Raw genomic sequence first — 6,000 nt, forward strand, 5'->3', positions numbered from 1 at the left:
CTCTGTTCTGTCCCTTTAATAATCCGAACACAAACAGTTACATAGCTTAGTGCCATCCGTCCATCTGCTAAGATATCCAAATCGATTCGAACCATCCATATTTCTCACTACCTTAGTTGTATGTAAACAGATTACCACGCACCACTAAACTTTCTCTACATCATACTCAAGATATTCGTGTTCAACTCCAAATATTTTGGACTGTCCTCCCAGGCTGAAACTCACTTTAAAACTAAGTATACCAGTACCTACACTGAAAACATAAGAGAATTTCCCTGTCAACCCGTGGTAGAGTACATATTCTACTTGCCTGTGACCTATGTTGTTCACCACATTGTCAAAAAGACACTGTTTGCACTGAAATGGATCACAATAAAGTTGTTAATCTGTCCTCCAGAAACCTGCCTGCAGAAATTTCATTTCTATACAAGGGCTTCAGTTTGTCCTGTGCCCAAATTCGACCATGATGGACTACACAACGATCTGCTCTCCTGTTACTAAGCTTTGCAGAAAAAACACTTCATTGCCAACAATCCCACAAACAAAAAGCCCACATTAAGTCTTCAACAGTTCGCATCTTATCGCACTGTGACCTACATCATCTATCCAAACACCACATGCCTGAACATCCCCCCCCCCCCTTCCCAATGGGCTTGCATTTTTTTTTGTGAGAATGTGCTCAGCTACAACACTACGTTCCCTTCTGTGCTGCAAGCCTGTCCTTCCACTATCACATTGTTGGTGCCAGAACTATAAATTCCCTACCCTTGCTGAGGAGTGTCATCGCTGGCCACTGTGGCCGAACAGTTCTAGGTGCTTCAGTCTGGAACCGCACTGCTGCTACGGTCACAGGTTCGAATCCTGACTCAGGCATGGATGTGTGTGATGTCCTTAGGATGGTTAGGTTTATGTAGTTCTAAGTCTAGGGGACAGATGACCTCAGATGTTAAATCCCCCAGAGTTTAGAGCCATTTTTGAGTGTGTCATCGTGGATGGGGCACAGGGACTGCGGGCGTTGGTTTGTTGAACTGGTAACTGTTGATGTGGCTCGTAGGGAGAGCCCTAGTTCGGAATAGGTGGCACCATGGTGAAAGACTCATACATGAAGTGAATTAATCTTCCTTCCTCTGGTGGCTGTATGTCCCAGCTGTCTCTCCTGTAGGTAAGACTTATTATGAAGTGGAGATGGATGACCCCCATGATATTTCCTTCTGTGGCTACACTGTGGGAGGAACATGGGGCTTGGAGACAAGGGTAGAAATACCCACCACCACAAATATTTATTGTGTTCCAGGGCTGAGAGGGCTTTCTTTTTGACTATGAAGCCACTGTTCTTCATTAAAAATCTGGAGGTCAGGTTTGGAGAAGCAGCAGCACTTTCAGAAAATGAAAAGTGGCTCTGTGCTGATCAAAACAGCTCCCCCAGCACAGTTATGGCCGCTGCCCACCTGACAAAGTGGGTGATATTCCTGTAACTATAACTCCCTATACCAGCCCCAATGTGGTACAGGACACCATTTTTCACTGTGATCTCCTCCTGCAGATGGATAACAAGTTGAGTGCCAATTTGGTGTGATATGGAATGCATTTTGTCTGTCATGTCCAGTGTGGATTAGAGAATGAATGGTGGATACTGGAGCCTTCATCTTGGCCTTTGAAGGCGACTCACCTGAGAAGGTCAAGTTGATGGTGTATCATTACAATGTCAAGCCATATGTTCGTCCTACCACGCGGCACTATGGATGCATGCAATTTGGACCCATGTCTTCGTGGTGCAGTGCCAGTCCCATGTAGAAATTGTGGATATCAGTTGCACATGAGACCTTCATGTGCTCCTCCCTCCATCTGTGTCAGTTGTGAGGAGCACCATTCCCCCTGTTCACTGGTTTGCAACATTCTCTGACAAGAAAAGAAAATACAAGAACTGTGACCATCTCACATATCAAGAGGCCAAGAAAAAAATGATCATCTACATACGACGACGATGATGATGATGATGATGATGATGATGATGATGATGATGATGATGATGATGTATGCTATAGCTACATCATGTCTGTAATTACTGTGCCTTCTCATGTAAACTTCCTCACCAGGTGGCTGGGGGACCTCATCCCCCTGCTTCCCTCACACCCCATTTGGAAGCAATGACTCCCTATCCATCGGGGACATCAGCCCCAAGCCCCGGCTGGAGAAGCAACATCCTCCTCCAGTGTCCCTTACCAGGAAAGAGCCCTCGGGACACATCCTTTCCAGAACTCATTTGACCTATAACTTGATAGCAGCCAGTCATCGAAGGATCTATACATTGCAGATCATAGAACTCTGAGTTCCTACTCTGTCCCAGAATCTGGGGCAGACAAGCCCTTGCAGAAGTTGGGATCATTTGAGGAGGAGGAGGAGGAGGAGGAGGAGGAGGAGGAGGAAGAGGACAAGAAGTCATCCAAGGAGGAGATTTGGTGGCCCCCATGCTGCCAGACCCCAAATGTCCTGCTTGTGTCCAAGGTGGCATTCTTGGTGGCCCTATTCCCCTGAAGTCAGCCTCCCCCCTCAAACCTAGATTTGCAATAAATGTATATTGATACCTTGTCCTCACACCAGTGGCAACAGGTGGCCCTGAGGCATGACCTGCCTTCTTAGTCCCATCACACCCCCACAGGATACTGACAGCGCGATCTTCCTGTGAAACTGAAATTTTCTGCCACATGGCTGAGCTAAAATGTATTTTGTGTGTTTCCCCTTCTTTCTGCATCATCCTCCAAGAAACTTGTTTCCCAGCAATGTGGACCTCTACCAGCCTTAGCTATTGGGGCTGTTTTAAGAATCATACTGCAATGAAAAAATGTCAAGTAGTGTTTGGACATACATTCTAGACTCTGTTTGTAGCAAACACATCCCATCCAATATGATTTTAGAGGCTGTGGCTGTTCATATGAAGGTATCTGGAATTTACCGTGTGTAATGTGTATCTTGCTCCCAACAATGAAATGTTCCAGAACACATTGTCTGTACTGTTTTTTCAGCTCTCCCTCCCTTCCTCATACTGGGTGACTTAAGTGCTCACAACCCTTTGTGGGTGGAATTATAACCAATGGCCACAGTAAAGCTGTGGAAAACACAATCTTCAAGCTTGAACTTTGCCTTTTGGATACTGGTGTTCCCACACACTACAGTGTGGCTATAAGGATTTAGTCAGTCATTGGTCTTTCCCTTTTCAGCCCAGGTCTTATTCACACCATTCATTGGAGAGTACATGATGAATTGTGTGACAGTGATCATATTCCAGTCTTGACCCTCCCTCGGCATTACTCACCTGGACATCCACATATATGGGCTGTACAAAGCTGTTTGGGATGCTTTCACCACTGCCATTCCCCTCGCATCCCACTACATGGAGGTATTGATGCGACTGTCCAGAGCACAATTGCATTCATTCTATCAGGAAGCGTCTTGGTGATACCCTCTTCTTTGTAATCCCTACCATTCTACGACATTACCTTGGTGGACCCCCTGAAATTACCATGGCCATTAAGGGCCACAGACTGTCTCTCCAACACCACAAGTGGCATCCATCGATGGAACATCTCATTAAATCGCTCGAAGCTCCAGTATACCATCTCATAAAAGACAGAATCGTGAATGCTGGGAACGGTATGTTGTTACCTTTAGACTGCATACCCCTCCTTCACAGGTTTGGGCACAGTCCCCCACGGGTACACCTGGTGGTGCTGTGAATGGTGTCATCTCCACTGACCTACTCAGTCTGCCAACATCTTGATTTGTATTATGCTCAGTCCTCTGCATGTGTGAACTGGCCTCCTGCATTTCATGTTCTCAAACAGTGGGTAGAGTGACTTCACTTACCATTTACTATACCTCACCTGGAATTTTATAACCTCAAAGCATTAAGCAAGCATTTACGACTGACCAGTTGAAAAATTAGATTTAATACACTCCTGGAAATTGAAATAAGAACACCGTGAATTCATTGTCCCAGGAAGGGGAAACTTTATTGACACATTCCTGGGGTCAGATACATCACATGATCACACTGACAGAACCACAGGCACATAGACACAGGCAACAGAGCATGCACAATGTCGGCACTAGTACAGTGTATATCCACCTTTCGCAGCAATGCAGGCTGCTATTCTCCCATGGAGACGATCGTAGAGATGCTGGATATAGTCCTGTGGAACGGCTTGCCATGCCATTTCCACCTGGCGCCTCAGTTGGACCAGCGTTTGTGCTGGACATGCAGACTGCGTGAGACGACGCTTCATCCAGTCCCAAACATGGTCAATGGGGGACAGATCCGGAGATCTTGCTGGCCAGGGTAGTTGACTTACACCTTCTAGAGCACGTTGGGTGGCACGGGGTACATGTGGACGTGCATTGTCCTGTTGGAACAGCAAGTTCCCTTGCCGGTCTAGGAATGGTCGAACAATGGGTTCGATGACGGTTTGGATGTACCATGCACTATTCAGTGTCCCCTCGACGATCACCAGTGGTGTACGGCCAGTGTAGGAGATCGCTCCCCACACCATGATGTCGGGTGTTGGCCCTGTGTGCCTCGGTCGTATGCAGTCCTGATTGTGGCGCTCACCTGCATGGCGCCAAACACGCATATGACCATCATTGGCTCCAAGGCAGAAGCGACTCTCATCGCTGAAGACGACACGTCTCCGTTCGTCCCTCCATTCACGCCTGTCGCGACACCACTGGAGGCGGGCTGCACGATGTTGGGGCGTGAGCGGAAGACGGCCTAACGGTGTGCGGGACCGTAGCCCAGCTTCATGGAGACGGTTGCGAATGGTCCTCGCTGATACCCCAGGAGCAACAGTGTCCCTAATTTGCTGGGAAGTAGCGGTGCGGTCCCCTACGGCACTGCGTAGGATCCTACGGTCTTGGCGTGCATCCGTGCGTCGCTGCAGTCCGGTCCCAGGTCGACGGGCACGTGCACCTTCCGCCGACCACTGGCGACAACATCGATGTACTGTGGAGACCTCACGCCCCACGTGTTGAGCAATTCGGCGGTACGTCCACTCGGCCTCCCGCATGCCCACTATACGCCCTCGCTCAAAGTCCGTCAACTGCACATACGGTTCACGTCCACGCTGTTGCGGCATGCTACCAGTGTTAAAGACTGTGATGGAGCTCCGTATGCCACGGCAAACTGGCTGACACTGACGGCGGCGGTGCACAAATGCTGCGCAGCTAGCGCCATTCGACGGCCAACACCGCGGTTCCTGGTGTGTCCGCTGTGCCGTGCGTGTGATCATTGCTTGTACAGCCCTCTCGCAGTGTCCAGAGCAAGTATGGTGGGTCTGACACACCGGTGTCAATGTGTTCTTTTTTCCATTTCCAGGAGTGTATTTGAAGCAAATAACACAGCCTTAACCAAGCAGTCATTATTAACTATCGGCTAATAAGCAAATATTCTGTAATGGTGGCCATAACTGACAAGTAAGGAACCAATTAGATTAAATATTTAAAAGAAAAATAACACAGCATAAAACAAGTGACCACATCTGCACAGCAGCAACTTTATTTATGATTCAAGGTGTGATTTAGTGAGAGAACGCCTAAGAACAATTGGCGGTAGGAGTATATGAATAAGCAACTATTTCTTAGAAACTGACTGGCGTAACTGAGCAGCACAAGAAACAATTAAATCCAGTGTTTACAAGAATATTTAGTAGTACCAACCAAACGGAACTCCTACATGGCATGCCAAACTTTCAGTTAGCTTACGCACAGTGGAAGGCGCCATTTTGCATCACCTTTTCTAAGGGCCAATGTCTCTCCACACTGTATGACATAGTCTGAGTAGCTGAGTAAACCACAGTCAGCACTATAACACAGAAAAATGCAGTTAGATTCAGCATAACATAAATTTCCTGTTTGCCACTGTGGTATCATTACACAATCGAAACCATATGGGGCTGTCATTGTCAAAGACTCCGAAGTTGGCAGCACAAGTACAGAGCTGTCCACCAG

Source organism: Schistocerca cancellata, chromosome 7 (assembly GCF_023864275.1).
Source record: "Schistocerca cancellata isolate TAMUIC-IGC-003103 chromosome 7, iqSchCanc2.1, whole genome shotgun sequence".
Lineage (NCBI taxonomy): Eukaryota > Metazoa > Arthropoda > Insecta > Orthoptera > Acrididae > Schistocerca > Schistocerca cancellata.